Raw genomic sequence first — 26,205 nt, 5'->3', positions numbered from 1 at the left:
AAAGTGAGTTTTAATGGTCAATTAGTGACCATTTGGTTATTGGTAAACAAGAAATGAAGTGTGTTTAGTGATGGGATTTAGGTTTAGTGTGGCTGCCCTAGGTGACCTGCAGAATTGGACATGAGTCCAGCATGTTTGGGCAGCCATAACTTGAATTGTAGAGGTTCAATTGGTGTTTGGCCAATTGGACATGAAACTAGACACATAATGGCACAACTATGGTGAAGAAACCATGCCCATAAGACCAAACTAAGTGGACCAAAAGCTTGCCCCAATCCGGGTGACCTGCAGTCTGTTTCTGCAGAATGACCAAATGAATAGTATTTGATCATTTGGCCATAACTCAGTGTAGAATGGTCCAATTGACCTGAAATTTTACCCACAACAAGATGAGATATAGACCAACAACTTTTATGAAGAAACCTAACCCAAATTATGACCAGAACCTATCCAACAAGTGAGTTGAAGTTACTGTTCACTGCACTGTAGATATGGTCAGTCCAGAAAATTTCAATCCGGCCAGTTGTGGTTTTTGGACCATAACTTGAGCTAAAAAACTCTAAATGGAGTGATTCAAAAAATGAAATTCAACTAGACAAAATAAGGAACAACTTTCATGTCGATCATTTTGCCAAATTCCCACTGCAAAATTGACCAATGAAACAGTAAACACAAGGTATGAAAACTGAAAATTCTGCCCAATTAACATTAAGCTTGGAAATGGTATTGGCAACCAATACCAACAAATTTTGAATGCAAAATGTGGTATCTTTGAGAACTTAGTTTCAATAAATTTATTATGTATTAAAAAGTCAACAATTTGAGTAAATAGTAATGTGAATAGTAATACAAAGACACAAAGTATAATAACTAAATTGGTAGAGGAAATTAAGGTATGAAATTTGGAATCCATAAAACATTCATAGATTACTTGGAATAGAAATAGTAATTTACCTAAATGACTTAATGAACATTTAATTTATGTGAATATATAATTAAGATTTGTATTCCCATTACTAGTAGGTTTAATAAAACATGAGTGATACCACTTGAATATGAAATGAAATTAACCTAGATGGATTGTTGAGGCTTATACTCCCAACACCAATGGAGTTCATAATATATTAGCAATACAACTTAAAGTATGAAATGTACTTACATAAATAGATTGTTGAATGAATAAATGTGATAAAAGTGTCATTTGTTATTTAGGTTCCCATCAAGAGAGAAAGGAAAGATGTTTTGAATGTGAATGGTACATGAGATTAAATGAATGTGAATTGTAATTAGTATGAATATTACGATGAATGCATAAATTACCTAGAAATATGAATTTGGAAATTATATTTCCATTATAAACAAAATTAGAATGCTATAAAATATATAAACAAAAAATATAATGAAATGATGAAACATATAAACTCTTAATGGTACTATGTGCCCATGTATTGCCTAGACACGTGTGTCAGATTGGATAGATTGGCATGCCAATAGGGCATTATTTTAGCAGTACTGCGAAAGGCTTTATGCCTGTATTCATGGCTTTATGCCCGTATTCATGGCTTTTATGCCCGATTATGTGATATCATGGCTTTTTAGCCATACTGACTGCATACATGGTTGACGTTCTGCGTCCCATGGTATGACGGCCTGAGGCACCGCGGTGTCCAGTGCCAATGACCCGTTATCCAGTTTAGTCAGCCTGTCATAAGTTACTTGGGCAGTGAAATTTATTGAGATAAGTTAAGAATATTAGCAATTAAAAATATTAGAAATAAAATAAAATAAATGAGTAAGATGATCTAAAATAAATTAGGATATTTATTTATTAGAAAGAATCGAAATGAACTGGAATGATAATAATTTATTTATTATGAGATAATCTAAGACAACCTAGAAAGTATTGAGAAAATGATAAAAGATTAGCAAAGAAAATTATAACATACATAAATACTACAAATGTGACTTACATAATAATATAAGAATAAATTTATTATTTTTAGATCATTTTTCTATGTACATTATTACTGTACATTGGCGAAATAAACACTTCCAAAGAAGACTAAATTAGGATAAAACATATTAAATTTTAGAAACTGCATGTGAAGTATAAATAAATCTTAATTATCCGAATTTGTTTCTATCTTTATTTGTATATTATTTTCTTGTTATATTATTGCACCACTAAGCAGCAATGCTTAGCGCGATGGAATTGTTTCCTCGCGCAGGTACTGAAGTTAAAGCCTAGCGAATACTAAACAGAGATTTTGGAGTTCTGATCTGCAGAGCGTTCAAGATTGTCACCTCCTCAGCAATGCATGTAGATAGGGCTCACATTAAGCATATTATGTATTTTGCGTATGTTATTTATTTCTTATATTGTAATATAAATTAGCAAATTATAATTAATTTGTATATCATGTAAATTCAGGATTTATTTAATTACTGCAAATGATGTAAATTAATGCAAATTTGAGAATTTTGCTATAAGAATGGAGCATGAATGAATTTGTACAAATGAGTATAGATTTGAATTACATAATAATTTTTCAAATGATGATATGAGTATGGAAATGATTATGAAATTGAAATGTATGGATGAGATTTGAAATATGAGAAAATTATGAGAATGATTGATGAGATAATTATGATTAGCATGGATAAGATTTTATTTTGAAAATATTATTGAATTTCAAACAGGTGAATATTGAAATATGCCAAACGATAATAAAATAGGAGAAACTCCGCTGGTTTCTCCGTCGAAAAATAATTGATGTTAAATTAAACGAATTCAAAATTATTAAAAAAGAAAGTAAGATAAGTTAGGATGCTCCGGCATCGATTGTAGCACGCCTTGCTCGGCTACACTGTAGTCGGGTGAGGGGTGTTACAGCCTAAACTTCCTAGGGTCTCCGTTCCAGCTCGGGGACAACCAGCACCCTCGAGGCATGTGCCTTCTTCGGGCAGGGAAAATCTTCCCATGGACGAGCTGCCATCAATCTTGCAAGAAACTGACCTGCAGCCGTTCAGCCAGGAGTACAACTTCCGGCCTGATTCGTACGAACTTATCCGGTGTCATGGCGACCTTTGAGCAGATCACTTCTTTGAGAGGAACGATATGATCATGGTGTATGAAGAACAGTTAAAAGCCAGGCTGCGGTTCCCTCTTGACGACTTCTTCAAAGAGGTTTTAAAATATCACCAAGTGTGCATCGCCCAAGTTCACCCGAACTTGTGGCGGATCTTAGTAGCCTTCCGAAGCCTATGCCGAGCTAAGGGGCTCCGACCCACGGCTAAGGTGTTCGCTGAACTGCACCGGTTAACTTATCGCAAGGACGATGAGTATTGGTTCTTCCAGGCGAAACCCCATTGTGGGCTTCTTACCGATCTACCTTGCTCCCTGAAGAATTGGAAGAACCGCTTCTTTATCCTGAGGAGCAAAATTCCGAACAGCTTTAAGGGCTTCCCTCGCAGCTGGCTGCATCAGGGTCCTTTGCTTACGAAGCACATCGCCCTAAATAGGGAAGAGGGTGCAATGGTGATGGAGTTGAAGGAACAGGCGTCCAGAGAGAAATTTTCTTGTTTGGATACCGTGATGGCCGAGCTACACCATTGGACTATGCAGCTGGTCACCGGTCAAGATCGCGGGCTTCAGCTCTCTGATCTCGGCATCAGTATTTTTTATATCTCAGATCTTTGGACCATAGTGATCTCACTGACCTCTTCTTTGTGCAGGTATGGCAAGCGGCGAAGCTTCTAAGGAGAGCCGGAAGCGGAAGAGAGAGATCTCTCGGAAGGTACGGGAGATGAAGCGCTCAGCTTCAAACACACAGTCATGGGCACAGGAAATACAGGAAGGCTCATCTCAACCTTCCGGACCGCCGATCATAGAAGTGGTCCGAACTCTTCCTCACTAAGAAGAGCCACCTCCACCTCCGCCGGCCGCTCCAAGTGCGGAATGGGGCCCTTCCCAAACTACTGTGAGGCCTCTTTCCCGCGGCGCTCAAGTTCTAATCCATTCCCTGGAGAAGAATTGGACTGTTCGGGGAAATCCGGGCTTGGCAAAGGTCTTGGGAGCTTCCATCTGTCTTTGGGAAGATCGGGACAGGCTGTCCTCAGACAACCTTGATGACATCCTGATCCGATCTATGAGCTTGAAAGTGGAGTGCTTGGTGAACCAGCACATTGTCCGGGAGAAGGCTCATCGCTTGGGTATAGAGGTCGAGAAGATGGGTCATGAAGTGTCTTCTCTCCGATCCCAACTTTCGTCCGCTCAGGACTACATATCTCAAATTGAGGGACGGATGAAGTTCTATGAGGACAAGCTGGCCGAGCAAGCTCATGTTCTGGCCGAGCGAGATCGTGTTCTCGAGGAAGTTCAGGCGCTCCGAGCTGATGAAGCTGCTCAACTCGCTCATCTTGCTGAGGAGCTCAAGGCGAAAGAAGAAGAAATGGTGACCGGAGTGGTCGGCGCTTATGTGAATGCTCATAGAGATCTCCTGGCTGAGCTCAAGAAGCGTTATCCTGAGGAGGACTTCTCCTGGATGGCCAACCTGGCTCCCGAGGACGAAGGTGAGGATAGCGAAGGGGAGGCAAAAGGTGAGAGAGAAAATGAACATGTAGTTCAGGCTGGGGGCGATCCCCCAGCCGAATGACTTGTATAAATCTTGAAATGAAATGCAATGAAAGTTCCCCTTTTGTTCAATGATTGATTATGATCGAAAAATTTCTAAATTGCGTAAGCACTCGATTGTTTGAACATATTAGAATGACAACTGAAAGTGATCATTAATCTAAGTATAGGAGATCGGAAAACATAATATGCATGAGATCAGTTACGAAACGGGACTTAATTAAAATTAGAAATTTGGCTTTGAACACTTAAGATCGGGATCATCTTTAAACCGAGTCGAAACCCTTATCATTCTCAAATTTTAAATGAAAGACCAGCATCAAGACTGGTATTAAGAAGGCCTTATGTTGGTTCAATTTTATTTGACAAGAAAGATCGGAAATACAATTAAATGATCGGGGGAGTCAAGAATTGGTTTGAGGGATCGGTGAGGCTTTAAATGACCTGGACACTTGGTATTAATTAAATTCTTTTTGTGGGGAGATCGGAAGTATGGTCGGTTGGTAAAGGGGACTGTGTTAGGGAACGGCTTCAAAGTTTATTAATTTCGAGGGATCGGCCAAAATATGGTGTCGACAGTTGCCCCTCTTTACATATTTTCTATTGAAGGGAAAAATTTTCCCGTGTAGGAATTATGTAAAGAGTCAGACCCATATTTTGGACGATTTAAAATTTGAAATTTGAAATTAAAGTCCTGAGGCTAAAATCCACTTGGGTCGAAACCTTGAGATTGGTCACGGGAAATTAAAATGCTAGAAAATTAAAATCAACTTAGATCAAGGAACCAGAGGTTGATAACAGGAAATTTAAATGCAGGAAGTTAAATAAACTTAGATCAAGGAACCAGAGGTTGATAACAGGAAATTTAAATGCATGAAATTAAAATCAACTTAGATCAAGGAACCAGAGGTTGATAGCAGGAAATTTAAATGTATGAAATTAAAATCAACTTAGATCAAGGAACCAGAGGTTGATAACAGGAAAATTAAAATCAACTTAGATCAAGGAACCAGAGGTTGATAACAGGAAATTTAAATGCATGAAATTAAAATCAACTTAGATCAAAGAACCAGAGGTTGATAACAGGAAATTTAAATGCAGGAAATTAAAATCAACTTAGATCAAGGAACCAGAGGTTGATAACAGGAAATTTAAATGCAGGAAATTAAAATCAACTTAGATCAAGGAACCAGAGGTTGATAACAGGAAATTTAAATGCATGAAATTAAAATCAACTTAGATCAAGGAACCAGAGGTTAATAACAGGAAATTTAAATGCAGGAAATTAAAATCAACTTAGATCAAGGAACCAGAGGTTGATAACAGGAAATTTAAATGCATGAAATTAAAATCAACTTAGATCAAGGAACCAGAGGTTGATAACAGGAAAATTAAAATCAACTTAGATCAAGGAACCAGAGGTTGATAACAAGAAATTTAAATGCAGGAAATTAAAATCAAATTAGATCAAGGAACCAGAGGTTGATAACAGGAAATTTAAATGCATGAAATTAAAATCAACTTAGATCAAGGAACCAGAGGTTGATAACAGGAAATTTAAATGTAGGAAATTAAAATCAACTTAGATCATGGAACCAGAGGTTGATAACAGGAAATTTAAATGCATGAAATTAAAATCAACTTAGATTAAGGAACCAGAGGTTGATAACAGGAAATTTAAATGCAGGAAATTAAAATCAACTTAGATCAAGGAACCAGAGGTTGATAACAGGAAATTTAAATGTATGAAATTAAAATCAACTTACAAGGCAAGCCTAATCTCGACACAAGAAGTTCTTCCCCGATGAAGTGTACTTAACAGGATTCCGAAAGCAGATGATTAATGGAAGACAAGTTACAAGACTTGGGCTACGACCTCATTTCTTCGGATGCCCCTTGACTTTCTTCTTATTTTGCGAAAAGCGCCCTTGCGGGTTTTCACTTTCCCTTCGTCCTTTTGACTAGAAGCGCCCTTCCAGGTTTTCACCTCTAGTTTTTTTTTTTTTACCATATCTTGCAAATCTCATAGTAAAGTACGTGAGGTTATCAATTTCAAATCCTAATCTTATAGCAAAATTTTAAATGATTAATAGCGCATTAGGTAAAAAGATTAAAGAAGGACAATGTTAAAGAAGGAAATATAGAAGCAAAGAGATAGGAAAATATGACTTTATTATGGTTTTAGAAACAAAGTTACAGTGTCAAAGGAGAAGGGTATAAGGACAGATCTCACATATTCCTTGTAGTTAGCTTTGAAGTCCTTTAACTGCCATTATTTCAAGTACTCTGAAGCCTCATGCCATGACGGTTTATTTCCATCCGTGGTTTCATTACCCCGTTCCTTATTTCTCCTTTTGGTTCTTGGGATGCCCTTTTGGGTTTACACCCCTAGAGAATTTTTTTTTTCAGCTCGCTTTTTCAGGACACCCTTTCGGGTTTTCGTCCTTCACTCATTTTACAGAAAGCGCCCTTCGAGGGTTTTCGCCTTCTTTCACACATTTTTCTAGGAGTGCCCTTTCAGGTTTTCTAGGAGCGCCCTTCGAAGGTATTTTGCGGTCGTCTGGACAAACACTCACCGAAGAGGGAAAAGTGAGGAGTCGCCACTTTAATTTTAAGGGAAATTAAAGAAAACCATTTGTGAAAGTAAGTTACACTAAAACCACTTCAAAAACAGAGATTCTAGGTTCGGGGTCCATGAACGGGTGGGGAAAGTGTTAGGCACCCCACCTCGTCCCTCAACGAGGGTAAGCAGATTTAATTTCACGTTCTTCATAGTTAGGAGGGCTTGAATGGAAATGTTAATCCTTTTGACCGAAAGGAATGTTTGATTTTTCACTAATCCGGATTACCCAGATACATAAGTAAATGAGACGACCTTAGTGAATTGCAGTTGTGTATTAACTTTATTTCAGGGAGAATCATTTTACATATTTGTTAAAATTTAATTTGGGAATCGGATAAGAACTCTCCTCCAATCTCCTTTAAATATTTGTTAAAATTTTTAAGTTTGAGGGTCAGATAAGAACTCTCGTCCGATCTCCTTTTTTTAAATATTTATTAAAATTTTTAAACTTGAGAATCGAATAAGAACTCTCCTCCTATCTCCTTTAAATATTTGTTAAAATTTTTAAGCTTGAGAATCGGATAAGAACTCTCCTCCGACCTCCTTATAAATATTTGTTAAAATTCTTAAGCTTGAGAATCGGATAAGAACTCTCCTCCGACCTCCTTTAAATATTTTTTAAAATTTTTAGCTTGAGGATCGGATAAGAACTCTCCTCCGACCTCTATTAAATATTTATTAAAATTTTGGGCGAGGATCAGATAAGAACTCTCCTCCGACCTCTATTAAACATTTCAATGGGGACCGGATAAGGACTTTTCCGATCTCTCAAGGTTTAATTACAGCTACACATCATAAGAACCTGAGACTAAGAGTTTCGGCATTCAAAGATGCCAAGGGTCGGAATAAGGCTTCTTTTAACTGGTTGGTACCTTGTGACTAGACAAAGGATGCCAGACTAAATTTTATCGATCTCTTATGTAATTACCTTACCAATACCTTTTTATACATAATCCGTTTTGTTTATTTACCTGAAATTTAGTTTCATTCTGCTTTATGACGTCATACTGAATCACCTTCTATGTTAGCCTAGTGATGCAACTCTATTATTTTCTTGACGTATTATTCGGGCCTTCTATTTTAAAGAAACACTTAAGACACGGCTACCTACATTTTACCGAACTACTTATACGCTACTTGAGATGAGGACTTTCGCATTTAGAAGTAGCAAAGCTTAACAAAAAGAATGGACCAGTTGACAAAGAAAGTAAACTTTGGGAATAACCTTCATTACACCATATAAACTTGGCGAAGATTACAAACATAAAAGTAAAGGGAATGCATAAAATAAAGAGAGCTTTTAGTGAAACAGAGATATAAACACTCACCTGTGAGGAGCCAAACCTACTAAACTAATCGCAGAACGTAATAGGGGTGCAAGCTGTTTAGCTTGAAGGCTGAAGCTCGCCTAGAAACAAAGGATGCTTAGCTAAACGGCAATCAGGTTTAAACAATCAAGTTGAATGGAGTTGAGCTTGGAAAATAAGAATGGAAATAAAGATGACAAAGAACTGAAAGTAAGGGCGCCACAGGATAATGAAAGAACTGAAAATGGAGAGTTCCAGTATTTCAATAATCCCTTTTGCAAGAAAACACTTCAGAAAACTGGTTTCAAAAGTTTTTCCTTATCAAAAACTTAAAAACAGCAGATTAACGAACTGAATTAAATTTCAGAGTTCTTCCACTATAATAACTATTTCTCCTTTTTTGCCCGTCCCTTGAACAGTTTTCATGCAGGTATTTATAGGAACCGGGTGCTTCCCCTGAAAGGTCAGGATCTATTTTGAGGGAGATGGAGGGTCAGGATTTCGAAGGACATGATCTGAGGCTCAGGAATTAAAGAGGATCAGAATGGACGGCTGAGATCCCCTTCAGAATATTTGTCATTTTCTTCTTCTAATCTGACGGTCCCAAATTCTCTTGTCCGGGGCGATCCGAGGGCTGGGAGTGAAAGGCGCTGATCTTGTCATTTCCTTCTTCGATCCGAGGGCTCCGAACTCGTCCTTACAAGTAAGATCAATGGTGGAGATTAGGATGTACAGCGCTGTCCTAACGTACTCTGGCGCATGTCAGTAATGCGGGCGATTCTGGGGCGTGCAGTTGAGATTTCTCCTGCAACGCTTTAACTACCTCGGCTCTGATTATGACGATAATTGACAGGAGCTGTCTTATTCTCTTTGTCTTTCGACCTCCCCTCTTTTCTGGTCTTTTCAACGTGATCGTTTTTCGATCTCTCATACCGGGTCCCTCTCTTCCGATCTATCCTGACACATTTTCTTCCGATCTTTCCTGACACGCTCTCTTCTGATCTTTCATGCCGGTCTCCCTTCTACCGATCTTTAAAGATTGCTCTTATGATGTAATCAGACCTTTAATGTAGTCCGATCTCTAGAGATCGCCCAAATGATGTGATTAGACTTTTAATGTAATCCGATCTCCCGAGATCGTCCAAACGATGTAATCAGATCTTTTCGGAAATAAAATTTATTTTGAAAACTGTTGTTTTATTATTATTGCATTGATTATTTTCCGATCCCTGAAGCATTTATCCGATCTGACTCTTAATTTGAATGACACTTATCCGATCCGTAATTCAAAACACCTTAATCTGCCGCTCTACAGTTAACCGATCTCTTTATGGAATCTCCAGAATATTCATGAGATGTGTCAGAACAGCTGGCGAGTCCCGCTATCCGATGCACTACCTGGAACATTGTGAGCATTAAATGCTCGGACGAGTATAAATAGGGGTGGGGTTAGCCAGTTGCTCCTTCATGTCATTTTCAGTCTCTCGCAAACAACCTCCAAATTCTCTCATTTTCTCAAGTTCCTCCGACACCGATCAAGCTCCGGTAAGGGTTTTGATCTTTCTTTTAGTTTAAATTTTCTGTTTTTAAAATGAGCGTTGCCGAGGGTCAGAGAGCAGCAAGCCCCCCTTCCATTTAGTTCTCGTGGTCGTCCGATGATGTAGAGGTGGTCGGACCAAGCACGCAGCCTGAACTTCCTAGGGTCTCCATTCCAGCTCGGGGACAACCAGCACCCTCGAGGCATGTTTCTTCTTCGGGGAGGGAAAATCTTCCCATAGACGAGCTGCCATCAATCTTGCAAGAAACTGACCTGCAGTCGTTCAGCCAGGAGTACAACATCCGGCCTGATTCGTACGAACTTATCCGGTGTCATGGCGACCTTCGAGTAGATCACTTCTTTGAAAGGGACGATATGATCATGGTGTATGAAGAACAGTTAAAAGTCGGGCTGCAGTTCCCTCTTGACAACTTCTTTAAAGAGGTTTTAAAATATCACCAAGTGTGCATCGCCGAAGTTCACCCGAACTCGTGGCAGATCTTAGTAGCCTTCCGAGGCCTATGCCGAGCTAAGGGGCTCTGACCCACGGCTAAGGTGTTCGCTGAACTGCACCGGTTAACTCGTAGCAAGGACGATGAGTATTGGTTCTTCCAGGTGAAACCCCATTGTGGGCTTTTTACCGATCTACCTTCCTCCCTGAAGAATTGGAAGAACCGCTTCTTTATCCTGAGGAGCAAAATTTCGAATAGCTTTGAGGGCTTCCCCCGCAACTGGCTACATCAGGGTCCTTTGCTTACGAAGCACATCGCCCTAAATAGGGAAGAGGGTGCAATGGTGATGGAGTTGAAGGAACAGGCGTCCAGAGAGAAGTTCTCTTGTTTGGATGCCGTGACGGCCGAGCTACAGCATTGGACTATGCAGTTGGTCACCGGTCAAGATCGCGGGCTTCAGCTCTCTGATCTCGACATCGGTATTTTCTATATCTCAGATCTTTGGACCTTAGTGATCTAACTGACCTCTTCTTTGTGCAGGTATGGCAAGCGGCGAAGCTTCTAAGGAGAGCCGGAAGCGAAAGAGAGAGATCTTTCGGAAGGTACGGGAGATGAAGCGCTCCGAGCTGCTTCAAACACCTGGTCATGAGCCCAGGGAAATACAGGAAGGCTCATCTCAGCCTTCCAGACCGCCGATCATAGAAGTGGTTCGAACTCCTCCTCACCAAGAAGAGCCACCTCCACCTCCGCCGGCCGCTCCAAGTGCGGAAGGGGGCCCTTCCCAAACTACTGTGAGGCCTCTTTCCCACGGCGCTCAAGTTCTAATCCATTCCCTGGAGAAGAATCGGACTGTTCGGGAAAATCTGGGCTTGGCGAAGGTCTTGGGGGCTTCCATCTGTCTTCGGGAAGATCGGGACAGGCTGTCTTCAGACAACCTTGATGACATCCTGACCCGATCTATGAGCTTGAACGTGGAGTGCTTGGTGAACCAGCACATTGTCCGGGAGAAGGCTCATCGCCTGGGTATAGAGGTCGAGAAGATGGGTCATGAAGTGTCTTCTCTCCGATCCCAACTTTCGTCCGCTCAGGACTACATATCTCAAATTGAGGGACGAATGAAGTTCTATGAGGACAAGCTGGCTGAGCAAGCTCATGTTCTGGCCGAGCGAGATCGTGTTCTCGGGGAAGTTCAGGCGCTCCGAGCTGATGAAGCTGCTCAACTCGATCATCTTGCTGAGGAGCTCAAGGCGAAAGAAGAAGAAATGGTGACCGGAGTGGCCGGCGCTTATGTGAATGCTCATAGAGATCTCCTGGCTGAGCTCAAGAAGCGTTATCCTGAGGAGGACTTCTCCTGGATGGCCAACCTGGCTCCCGAGGATGAAGGTGAGGATAGCGAAGCGGAGGCTGAAGGTGAGAGAGAAAATGAACATGTAGTTCAGGATGGTGGCGATCCCCCAGCCGAATGACTTGTATAAATCTTGAAATGAAATGCAATGAAAATTCCCCTTTTGTTCAATGATTGATTATGATCGAAAAATTTCTAAATTGCGTAAGCACTCGATTGTTTGAACATATTAGAATGACAACTGAAAGTGATCATTAATCTAAGTATAGGAGATCGAAAAACACAATATGTATGAGATCAGTTACGAAATGGGACTTAATTAAAATTAGAAATTTGGCTTTGAACACTTAAGATCGGGATCATCTTTAAACCGAGTCGAAACCCTTATCATTCTCAAATTTTAAATGAAAGACCAGCAACAAGACTGGTGTTACGAAGGCCTTATGTTTGTTCAATTTTATTTGACAAGAAAGATCAGAAATACAATTAAATGATCGGGGGACTCGAGAATTGGTTTGAGGGATCGGTGAGGCTTTAAATGACCTGGAGACTTGGTATTAATTAAATTCTTTTTGTGGGGAGATCGGAAGTGTGGTCGGTTGGTAAAGGGGACTGTGTTGGGGATCGGCTTCAAAGTTTATTAATTTCGGGGGATCGGCCAAAATATGGTGTCGACATCTACTATCACAGACTGTTCTATTGTCTCATTTTTCTCTTCTATATCTTTTCACAGGATTTTCTATTTCCTATACAACCAACACAAGGAGATTTTCTCCTGTTAGTGCATATTTATAATGTAATGTACTGTATGTATCAAACAATGACATTGAGCAGTTGTACTATGAAGAAAAAATATTCAAACTACAGGTCAAAATAGAATTTAAAAACTTGCTCTGATATAACTAAAACATGTCACACCCTATCCCTCCGTAAGGCATAACATGATCCCGTAGTATACCTAATGAATTACCAACTTCGTCTACTGATAATCCTTTAAATACATTACAAGGGATTTTAAACCTTTTCTTATTTCTTTTTACAGTGGTGAGTTTTTTTGACAGGTGTTAAAAATTTTCTTAACTAAAGTGAAACCTAATAACAATTTAAAGTATTAATAATTTCTGTAAAAATTTTGGCAGAGTGTCATCTGTATTTTAAATAAAACAGTCCTTCAAAAACCTGTAAAAAAAACACTTCAAATATGTAATTCCTCAATCCCAAACTCTAATAATTTGTTCAACACCATAAATTTCTCAACATTATCAACTCAGTTCAACAATTAATTTTCCAGTATTTCCAAAAGCTGAGACAAGATAAATTTATCACAATACTTTTACAAGCCAAAATAATTTACAATTCTAGTTTACAACAGCTCAAGACCAAGTTGTAACACCCCCATTTGCATAGCCTGGTATATTTCACTGTTCCGATGACCGGTGTCGGTCCGGGCAATTAAGAGGATTAGAACCATACTTAAGACAACTAAATAAGCCATAAACACAAATAATTAGTAATTGCCAATTAGTTAAGTATAAATAAGAAAAACATAACATAAGAAGTTAAACGAGCCGAGAGTCACAATGATGGGTGACTGTCTCGAGAATGACTGCGAAGTCGTTTTAAACTCAAATTTCGAACCGTAAAAAGTGACGCTGCGGTCCTTAGGACCCTCATGAACACAGTGGAAAAGAGAAAATCACGAAAAATAACTGTTAAGCCAGTCAAATAATTAGGTCAGGATGCCGGAATAAATATTAGATTATTTACAAACCGGGATGAACCGGCGAGGGGCAATTTGGTCAATTGACCCCGAGAGCTGACTCCTGACCTAACTGTCAAATAAAAACGGAGAAAAGAAAATTTCAGAATCGAGAATTAAATTAAAGAACTAATAGAAAAAAATAAATAGAAAAAAAAAAGAAAGAAAAAGAAAAAGGAAAGTTAGAAAGGTAGTGACATCATCATGGATGACATCAATTATGATGTTATAATTGAATTTAATTTTCCCACTAAAATTGACTAAGTTAAAAATCTATTACTTAAGACAAATAACATAAAAAAAAAAAAACAAAACTCTCATCTTCTTCCTCCCACCCATAAACCGTTTCTCTCTCTCTCTCTTAGGTTTCTCTCAAAATCCACCATAACCACACAAATTGGAGCTTTTAAACCTAGCTTCACTCCATAAACCCTACCCAAACTTTATAAAAAATCTCTAATTAACTCTAAATTGGAAGATTGAGAGAAAGGGAGTGAAGAAATTGAGGGAAGAAAGTGAAGATTCAAAAGTCTCACAAGAGGTAAATTCTCTCTCTTTTAATTTAATTGGTTTATAAGTGTAAGTTTAAGGTTGAAAGTGAGAATTTTATGAAAATATGAAAAGAAAAACAATTGTTGAGGAACTATGTATGAAATTGGACAGCTAGGGTTATGTTTGAAATGGATGTTTTGATGCAAACAATAAAGTTGCTAAGTGTAAATGAATGGATGAGTATCACATATACATTTATAATTCAACAAATGCAATAATTTAGTGAGATAGGGTTTGGATGCCTAGGGTTTTGAGGCAAATTTTGGAGAAATGCATAAATGATGATTTTGACCTATTGTGAGATGAAAAATTGTCAATAATGACCAAAACGGGAATTTTACAAGCCCAATTGATATGCCACCAATTGGAGATGAAAATAGACATAAAATAGCACAATTTTCATTAAGGAACCATGCCCAAAAACTGACCAAAACTTAGTAAAACAATTGACCAAAGTGAAATGAGAGCAGTCACATCGCACCAAACTGACCAAATGAATAGTAACTGTTCATTTGGTCATAATTCAAGCTAGACAGGTCAAATTGACCTGAAAGTTTACCAGCAATTAGATAAGATATAGATCTAAAACTTTCATGAAGAACACCACCCCAAATTATGCCATTAACCCATTCAAATTATTGAGCAAAGTGGAGTTACTGTACCTGCGATTCTGCAGAATTGCCATTGAGCAGTAAAGTTCCAATGGCTATAAATCTCTCTAGAAAACTCCGATTTAGGCGATTCTTAAACCGATGGAAACCTAAGACATAGTATAACATTTCATATGAAGAAAGTTAGACCAAATTATGAACTTAACTTGATCAAATTACTGAACAAAGTTAGATAAAAAATCTGCCAGAACCAAAATCTCAGCATGAACAGTGCACGTGAACAGTAATTGTATTTTAGGCATAACTTGAGCTACAAAACTCCGATTGGGGTGATCCAAAAATGACAATACACTTAAGACAATAAGGAACATTTTCTATGAAGGAAGTTTTTCCAAATTCCAACAGTAGATTGACCAATGGAACAGTGCAACTTCGGAGCACCAAAACTGAAAATTGGCAATTTTGCCAAAATGACTTAAGATTTGAGAAAATGACCAAAACCAACAAGTTTAATGGCCAAAATGTGGTATGTGGGTGAAGTTGGAGTTCCCATACCCATTAAGCCTTAGAAAGTCAATAATTTGACTTAAATAGTATAGTGAATAGTAACCCAAAAACAAAATTTCAAGAACGTCAAATTTAGCACGTTAGAGCTAGGTAAAAGTGAAGTTAAATTTATTTTTGGATTTATGTTAAATTATGGTACTGAAACACTATAAAATTGTGTGTTTCAGTGGAAAAGAATACCGGGACAGAACCCGAGGAGTCGAGTCAAGGCCAACAGGCGACTCATTTGAGGTTTGTGCACAACTAACTCTTTTGTTGTTTTTCAATTCCAAATTGATTTGAAATAAATTTATTATATGATTCATGATTTTTGTTGTGTTGAGAATTTTAACTTATTGAATGAAATTATATAATTTGAATATAAATTTTCTTATGCATTTAAGGATTTATTGCATTGCTTTGATGATTGTAAATATTAAGTTTGATGTGTTGCCAACCTTGAACATGAATTTATGATGATTAAATATGCTGATGATTTGTAAACACTTTGTAAATAAAAATTGTTTTGAATATGATTTGAAACCACAGTTGACATGACAAAATATGTTGTGAATTCTCATTAGCTTGTCTAGTGAGATAACTCCTCCACTTGATGGGGCGAGTTTCTTCCTCTCTGGCTTGCCAGTTGGGGAATGATGTAAATGAGTACTCATATATACTAGCTAGTCTTTGTTTCTCCCTTTTAGCCTCGGTTATTGGGAGAATGTGAAATGTCGTGGTGTACAACACGACATCTATTCGAATTTTGGGTCATGGGTTCGACTGTGTGTATTGTTGGCAACGCCCTTTAAATTATGCATAATTTGATAAATTGTGATTGAAATAAATAATTTGTTAATGATTCAAAAATTTTTGCATTGTCTCGGAATTTAAAAGAAATGTAAATAAATAGTTACTATTTGATCAAAATGTTATTCGAATGAATAATTTGCATGAATGAAAATGTTGATTTCTGAAGGTCATGGATTTTGAAGAATCTAGAAATTTTAAAATTCTATTTGTTATGAATTGTCAAGCATAAATTGTATTAAGTTTTAAATTATTAGTTTGTGCACCATTGAGTTCACCACTCAGCGATAGCTTGTTATGCTATCGCAGATATAGAGACTAGAGGAATAGCAGATTGAGCTGCTGAGGACAAGGGAGCCACCTGCTAAAACTTATCGGGTATAATTTATACCCTGACTGTAAATATTCATTTTGATGTATGTATTGCAGGTAATATGGACATGTAAAATCGGTCTTAAGCAGCTTGTACAAAGTTTGTATAAAATTTGTATAAAGTTGTAATATATATATTGTAGTTTGAAACTCTCTTAATGTAAATTTTGTAATGATGTATCTAAATTGTTTCGTTCCTAATGAAATATGATTGAAACTATTTTAATTAATTTGAATGAAATGTATTGCTAGTATATTGAGGATTATTGAATTTTGAACTTGAGAAATGGATTGAGTTGATTGTGAAATTGAAGCAGTTGTTGAGAAAAATTTTTAGAAGTACTTTTTACAGGTATTTAAAGAACTGTTTTCTCAAAATACAGAGGGAACTCTGTCAAAATTTTTATAAAATTTGCGAAAAAAGAAAATGGGCTAAAATTTCCAACTGGATTTAATTTAACTAAATGTTTTAAGTACTTATTAGAAATTGCTCACCACTTGTCAAAAGTAAGAAAATTGTTTTAAAATCCCTTGTAGGGTACTAATGAGTTATCGGTAGGTGAAGTTCGGTAGTTCATTAGGTATTCTACGGGATCATGTTATGCCTTACAGAGGGGTAAGGTGTGACATGTTTTAGTGGTATCAGAGTAAAATTTTTTTGAAGTATGTTTTAACTTGAGAATTTGTGCCTTTCCTAGTTAAGTACAACTGCTCAATGTCCATATTTTTTGCATACAGTGCATTATGAACTAACGGGGAGAAATCTCCTTGTGTTCGGTGTACAGAAAAAAAAAAATCCTGTGAATAGATATGGACAAGAGCGATAAAATAGTAGAGCAATCTGATACAGCTAACATACAAAGAGAAGCTCCAGTTTCACAGAGCATTGGAGGTCCAACTATACCAGTCCCTCCCAAACAAATTACTGCACAAACGGCCCAGCAGATGGCCATGTTTTTTCAGCAAATGGCTGTTAATCTGTTAGCTCAGGCCCATGTAAAAACCCAACCCCCTCAAGAGCAGAATGAAAAAGAGAAAAGTGGAAAACCCATCGGTCAAAGTTCAAGTAGTAATTTGGGAAAGAGAAAAGATTTTGAGGTACCCCGAGCTCCTAAGTATGACAGAGGTGGACCTTCAGGGCGGAAGCAATCAAGAACAATTCGTCAAAGAACCAGAAGTTCCTACCCAACCCGTTTCTGTGATGTTTGTGGGAAATTACACGGAGGTATATGCCATAGGGTCACTGAAGCCTGCTTCAATTGTGGTGGAATTGGACATTTCGCCCGAGATTGTACTAGTGCACGTCGAGTTATGCCACATACTACACCAAAGGAATCAGTCCAAGGTTCTTATTTTAGAGGCTCATTAATAGTCAGTAGGGGCAGAGGCAGAAGTAGAGACAACACTTCGGGTAATCATCGTACAATGGACCAACCCGAGCAGAGGAATACACTAAAAAGAGGGAACGCCGTGCATCGAGGGGAAGAAGCAGAGACTTCAGATGTAGTTGCCAGTATGTCCTTAACTTGTGAAAAGAATAATTATGTACTATTTGATTCCGGCTCTACTTGTTTATATGCTAATGCAAAATTATATATTCTACTGCTATTCCCTTGCATGGAGATAAATTTTAATGTGTTAGTAATTAGTCTTTTAGGATAAGAATTGCGATAATAAGCATGATTGGAATTAATTTTGGAAAATTTTCTACTGAGAGACATCTCCTAGACTATGATAAATTATAAAGTTAATTAGTAAGCCTAATTAGGTAAGGCAAGAGGACCTAAAAGTAAGTTGTAGAAATATATCTGCCCTAGATGGAAGTAAAGGTATTACTGTTGATAGATGTCAGTAAGTACCATAATCAAAATAAGTTTAAGATATTAGTGGATTTGAAAGAAATAAGACATAGGGAAGTTTGATCTATTGGGATGTATCGTAGTAACTATGCAATATACTTGATGTTTGTACTGTAAGCTGCAGATTATAGTATTGACTTGAGATTTATTGTGTAGAGCTACGTACTACCCAATAGTACATAAGGATAAGAATAGTTATAAATGATTTTCGCTCTGGTATAAATATGCCAGAATAGAGTTTTATTACTAGAACTGAGTTTGAAAATCCTAATTCAGGATTTAAAACTCTATAATTAGAATATCAAAATATCATGGTTGTAAGGTAGTGAGAGTTAAAGACTCCGTTACCCTAGTACGAATTACAATACATCAAGAATTGTTATGGGACTAGAGATTTTAGCATGGTAAAAATTTAAAAATAACACCTATAGGACTAAGTCATCCAGTCTCCGATATGGGGTTTATAGTTGTTCTTGTATTGCAATAGATCTTTTGCATAAAGTTTAGTAAGGAACAGTATTCTATTTGTGTAACGATAAGACACAAAATATAATTTTGTTTCCCTAGAAGAGACAGGATGCCATGGATGACAATTATAACTTATAAAACAGTTAAGAAATGATATTCTACTGATAACAGTAATTCGATAGGAACTAGTTGGCCAGTATTCTTTGGGAAGAGCACAATTTTATTGTGCGGATCATAAGGATTAGATTAGAATTCAAGTGGAACTTTTGAATAGCATGGGAAATAGGAGAGTCTGGTAGACTTCCTTCTTAAGATTGAAGAATTGTTTATGTTTAAAAAAAAAAAAAGGTAATGATCACAAACTAGTAGAAAATAAGCTATAGAATATCGATAGATAAAAGAAAATATAGAAGTAAAAATTAGAATAGTTGGTGCAAATGTAATAAAGAAATGTTATAAATATTAGTTAAAGTGTTGACTAGAATGGTCAGAGGACCAAATCAAAGTAATATTGAAGTATAGTGGATTTATTAGGGACGATAAGAGGTACTAAATTACGACTCGACAGCCAAGTTAAGAAAGAAGATAAAATTGAGGAATAAAATAATTAAAGTTAAGTTGTGGAATGAAAGAAGGAAACAAATAGAACATTAAGAAATGAGAAAGACACTAGATGAGAAATTGCCACTAAGGTAAACAACTTACTTACGATGCGTAACGATATCCCGAACTATTTTATCAAGAAGGAAATAAGTTAAACAAAAGCAAACAAGATAGTGCAAAATGGCACATAGGCCGTGGTCATAAATAGAGATGGTAAGATAATGGTTATGGACCTATGGCTAAGAAAGAGATAAGTAGTTCATATATGACTAACAAGATCATTTAAAAAAAAAAAAAACTACAAAGGAAAATAATTGCTAAAATAACAACAAGAAAAGACGAAAATATTTTAAACTGAATTGAAGGATGCATCAAATGATCAAGAGATTTGATAAGAAAAGAGTAAAATTTAGTTCTCACCCATAGGATCGTACGAGGTCTTGTTAGCAGTACTGCATATGGCTTTATGTCATTCTGTATTTCATGGCTTTCCCATGCCATTCTGTGAAATAATAGCCTTTGGCTATGTTATTTGAGTTGATATACTTGGGTTTTAACTCTGATCATTATTACAGCTTATTAGCTGTTCTGTTGCACACCGAGAGACACAATGTGACCGATGGTGTGATGGTCCGAGGTACTTAGTACTCAGTGCCAGTTTACCCGTTTATCCAATCCAGTCAATTAGTATGGGTTACTCGGGCAATGTTAAAGAACCTTTCCAAAATTTTAATTGAATAATAATGCAAATAGTATCAGAAAGTTAAGTCTACCAAAAATTGTAAACACACATTCTGCATCTTTGTTTTATTTTATTTTATTCATTTTATTTTATTTTATATTGTCACCACTAAGCAGAATTGCTTAGCGCGTTGCTTTTGCCACGCGCAAGTACTGGAGACCTAGCTGGTGAGCTCAGCAGACATCAGACCAGGTGAGCCTTCAGATTTGCATCTGGAGTCCCGAGTCACCTCACACCTGTGGTGCATATGGTACGACATAGGATTTTGGGAGTATTTTGTATTTTGGCATTTTGTATTAATTTGGATTTTAACTATAAACTCCTGTAATTATGTATTAATGTAAATATATGAAATTTCATATTATTGAGATTTTCTACATTATGTATGTTGATAAATGAAATGTTGAGAATTATTTGTGAATTAGCTTCAAGTGATGAAGTGAACAGAAAAGTTTTGAAAATAATATCGTGATTGAGATTGAGATTTTGAGATTGACTTGAATATATATAATGGAGTTTGGATTTGAAAATTATTTTGGAAGTGTTTTTAAACAGGTTCAGAAGAACTGTTTTTCCAATTTACAGCCGGCACCCTGCCGGATTTTCTATAAAATTTGCGGTTAAATTCAGATTTATCAAAATTGAAAATAAATGAATTATAAAGGGATAAATTGTAATAGAAACATAAATTGGTGCTCTGGCACACTGAGTGGCATAACTTGCTCGGCTACACTGTAGATGGGTAAGGGGTGTCACATTAATAGACAAAAAGAGTTGTGGAAGTAAAAAAAAAAAAATTAAACAATTGGTTCAAATATAACAAAAATGTTACGAATGTGAGTAAGATTGTTGACTAGAATGGTCAAAGGACCCATGATTAGATAAGTAATTCTAATACGACCATAATGGTCATTCAAGAAGGGAACATGAATCGAAATATTAGACAGAACGATAGTATGAAAAGATTAGTATTGTATAAACAAAGTAAATGTTATATTAGATTGTTAAAAGTCTTACACAAACTCAGAGGAAAGAGGATTATATGATCATATAGAAAGGAGAAAATAAACGTATGACTATTGTAAGATGGCTATTGGGTAAAATTTCGTGGATGAAATTTATTTCAAGGGGAGGAGAATTGTAACACCTCTATGTTCGGTAGTGTGTTCTACTATTCCGATGACTAGTGTTTGTCCGGACAGCTAGGATGCCCAGAACTACATTTAAATGTTAGTGAGGAGACATAAAATAATGAGATACAAAAAAGGAAAATACAAGAAAAATAAAGAAAAAATAATAGCAATGAAATGAAACCAAGTTAAACGAGCCAAAAACCATAACGATGGGTAATCGTACCGGGAAGTTGCGGCGTGGACCGTTGACTAGCCCTGGACTGCGGGGAACCCTGAAAAATATTTTTAAGACTTAAATGAACATCTATTGAAGTATAAATGTCATTAGAAATATCAAAGAAAAATTAATTAATTAGTACAAAGAAAAACAAGAAATTGAGAAAACGACAAAACTCGGTATTACAAAAAAATCGGGAATGCAACCCGAATAGGGGTATTGTGATCATTTGACTTCTCGAGTTCTCTTTTTACCTAAATGTCCATTAAAAATAAATGATATTACACTTTGAAAATTTCATGAAAAATTAAAAGGAGATACATTATGTAAATAGTGAAAGTGTGGTGGCCAAATTGCAAAAATTGAAAACCTTAAATAAATAACCATTAAATTATTCCTAAGTGCTCCACTAACTCTCGTCTTGAGCCACCTATATAAGTAATTGGGACAGATTGTTCCACTAAACCATCTCATTTTCTTCAAGCTTTCATCCATGGCCAAAATGAAATCCTCCCAAATTCACCATGGCCATTTCATGCATGAGCTCAAGTTCTCCATGATCAAGCCATTATTTCTTCAAGCTTCCTTCATGAAAAATGATCCTTACACCATGGGCAACCTATAGGCAGCAAAAAAGAGAGGAAATTTTAAGGATTTGTTAAGCTCAAGTTGAGTTTAGTGCTTAATCTTTCCATTTTCCTTCAATAATCCTTGTGTTGAGCTTTGGGTAAGTTGAATTGCTAAGAAAAATTGAGGAAATAATGAGTATTGGTGAGCCTTAATTTTGGTAGCCATGGAAATGCAGGGTTAGTGACTTATTCTTATACGTATTGGATGGGAATTAAGGTTGATTAACTCAAACAAAAGTTGTAGTAGGTTAATGTCCAAGTATGTGCATGTTAGTGCTTGAATTAAGGGTTTGAAATGGGACCTTGATGCTTTAGCAAACTGCCATGTTTGGCGGTCTATAATATCATGAATTTGTATGTGAATATGAATTTTATTAATGAAATATGATAGTGTTAAATTGTGAGCAACATGTGTAAGTGATATTGAAGTATGAGTATATTGAAGTGTATGTGAAATATTGATATTGAGATATGTTGAATTTTGGTGGAAGTGAATGTTAAGCTTGAATGGTGAATTGTGTGCATTGAGCACTTGAGTTTTTTGCCCAATATGCTTGCTGGAATTGTTTACAATATATATATGAAAGTGCTATTGATTGAATATTGAAGTAATGAGGAGGAGAAGGAATATCAAATTGGAAGTGTAAGTGTTTTGTGCAGGTTATGTATTGATGGCAGTACATAAATTAGGTCATAAGTGTCAAACTGTGAACCCAATTGGTATGAGGCCAATGGAGGGTGAAACTAGACACCAAATAGGCCAACTTTCATGTAGAAATGTTACCTAAATTCTGCCTAGAAGGTGACTTGAAAAATGACCAAATCCGGATTAGTGACTTGAAAGCCTGAAAATTGATCATTTGGGTAGCAGTTAGTGTTTTGACCATAACTTACTCAAAACGTATCCAAATGACCTGAAATTTTTACCATGAATAGTTTAGATATAGATCTACAATTCTTATGAAGACACCAAAGCCCAGAAATGGCCAGAACCAAGCCAAATAGCTTGCACAAGTTCAGGTACCAAACTGGTTGAACCAAAAGTGACAAAAAATGACCTAAGCCTATCATTTTAGTGCATTCTGTCCAGCATTGGTAAATTGACCATATCTTAGTCTACACAACTAAGAATGACATGAAAATTTGCCTCGCGTGCAATAAGACATAGACTTACAAATTTGTAGTTCGGACCGAAACCCGAAAACCGAGGAAACTAGGTCATCCAGCTCGGTTAAAATAGTATACCGAAATCCGGTAAATTGTAATAAACTGCAATACACTTGAAAATGAATTTGGTAACATATACCAACACTAAAGAGCTATAAAATGTGACATATTAGTAACATTGGAATTGACTCACTTAGAGTGTATTAAGGGTCAACATTATAGGTTGACTAATGAAATAAATTGAAGGGAATAGTACCAAGAAAATTTAAATATTGGATTTTATTGTTAGAAACAAATTCATTGAGTACTAAAACACTTTAAATTGTGTGTTTCAGTTGAAAAGGATATTGAGAAGCATAAGGAACACTGAGTCAGGGCCAAGAGGCATATATCAGAGGTTTGTGCACAATAATTTTGATTTCTCATTTTCTACTTAAAAATTTAATTGAACATTATAGTTTTAAATTATGTCTATGCAAAATACTTTCTATATTCACTGCTTTTACTGGAAAATTTATTTGAAGAAATGAGTTATGAATAATTTTTTATTATTTTAGCTTTGGGAATCTTATTTGAAAATTATGGGGTGAGTGTGATTATATTCCTCCCTCTTTGACTTGTCAGTCTGAGGTGAGTGTGGATGAGTACTTATTATCTAGCTAGCTTCCTCCCTCATTGATTTCGATTAGTGGGGTGAGTGTGCCTTGTCGTGGTGTACAACATGGCATGTTCGAAAAATTTGTGTCATGGCCTAAATTGTGTTATTGATTGGAAAAACTGTGTTATTTAATTATTTGATCAAATTGTGTTATTGATTGGCAACACTGTGTTATTCAGTTATTTCATCAATTTGTGTTATTGATTGGCAACACTATATTATTCAATTGTTTGATCAAATTTGTGTAATATGAGCTTTGAAAAAATTGTGAATTGTTTGAATTGTAAATTATCAATAAAAGTTTTATATATAACATTTTAAATTGTTATTGTGTACCACTGAGTAAATTTTACTCAGCGATAGCTTTTTCATTGCTGTCGCAGGTAGACAGATGGACCGAGCAGCAGAGTAGGCTGCTTGTTCTATATTTTGAGATTTCACCGGGTATATTAAGTATACCATATTGTGTAGTTTTTGTTGTAATATATGTGCACTATATGTATATATTGTACTTGGTCTTGAGCAGTTGTAAACTAAAATTGTAATTTATTTTGGCTTGTAAAAGAATTGTGATAAATTTATCTTGTTTCAGCTTTTGAAAATATCGGAAAATTGATTGTTGAACTGAGTTAATAATGTTGAGAAATATATGGTGTTGAACAAATTATTGGAGTTTGGGATTGAGGAATTATATATTTGAAGTGCTTTTTACAGGTTTTTGAAGGACTGTTTTATTCAAAATACAGATGGCACTCTGCCAAAATTTTTATAGAAATTGTTAATACTTTAAATTGTTATTTGGTTTCACTTCAGTTAAGAAATTTTTTAACACCTGTCAAAAGAGCTCACCACTATAAAAAGAAATAAGAAAAGGTTTTAAATTTCTTGTAGTGTATTTAATGGATTATCAGTAGACGAAGTTAGTAACTCATTAGGTATACTACAGGATTATGTTATGCCTTACGGAGGGGTAGGGTATGACACATAATCTCAATAGTCTCACAACTTCTTCTATTTGACATTCATTCATTTCACATGATAATCATGTTCAAGTAATCAATAAATACTGAAATTTCATTTATAACACAAATTACAAATATTTGCATTAATACTAAAATATATTGCATGAGTTTTTAATTTATACATGAGTTTCAATTTATACATGAGAATAAAAGTTTAATTACAAAATACAAATAGAACCAAAATACTAAAATGGGACCTACTATCCTACTAATGCACTGTAGTCTGTGAGGTGACACGGATACTATGCAAAACTGTGTACAAGTCTCACCCAGTTTGTGGTCAACAGGGCTCTCTGGCCAAATCTTAAATACCTACGCGTTGCAAAAGCGACGCGCTAAGCATAAAGCTTAGTGGTGCCAATAATACAAGAAAATATAATATGCAAATAAAAGTAAAAATTTCCTAGTTATTGTGTTTATAAGAAATGACTAATTACTAACTTATTATTTAGTCAAAGGCTAATTACATTTTATTATATTAACTCTTTCTAGTATTTTATTGATCGTTTTCTTGATAATTTTTTAGCCTCTTTTCATTATAACCATTCTTGTTCTTTATTTTGATATTTAATTTCCTTATGTCCTTTAAAAATCAATTCAATTACAATTATACTTTTCCATGCCTAAGTAACCTATACAAATTGACCAAACTGGATAAACGGGTAAACTAGCACTGGGTACCAAGTACCTTGGGCCGTCACGCTATTGGTTACAATGTGTGTCCCGGTGTGCAGACATAATGGCTAATAAGCCATAAAAGCAATAAGGCATAAAGCCAAGTATAACATCATAATCAGTATAGCCATAGGCTATCATATCACAGAATGGCATGAAGCCATACATCATACGTAGTACTGCTATCAGAACCCTATTGGCATGCCAACCTATCCAAACCAATCACATTAGGCCTACTAGGACATATTACAAAGTCATTTCTTGAGTATTTGTACTTAACATGTAAGGTTACTATTCATTTGGTCATTTAAGTTGAAATATTGACATTCTCATATATAATAGTTACATGAGTTTTAATCACATAGATTTACCACATTTTGGTTCCCAAAAGTGTTGGCATTAGTTGCCAATCCATACTCTAACCAATAGAAAATAAATCAGAAATTTCAGTTTTGGGTGCTAGAGTTCACTGTTCTATTAGGTCA

The sequence above is a fragment of the Hevea brasiliensis genome, chromosome 7 (assembly GCF_030052815.1).
Source record: "Hevea brasiliensis isolate MT/VB/25A 57/8 chromosome 7, ASM3005281v1, whole genome shotgun sequence".
NCBI lineage: Eukaryota > Viridiplantae > Streptophyta > Magnoliopsida > Malpighiales > Euphorbiaceae > Hevea > Hevea brasiliensis.
Note: the sequence above shows the minus strand (reverse complement) of the source record.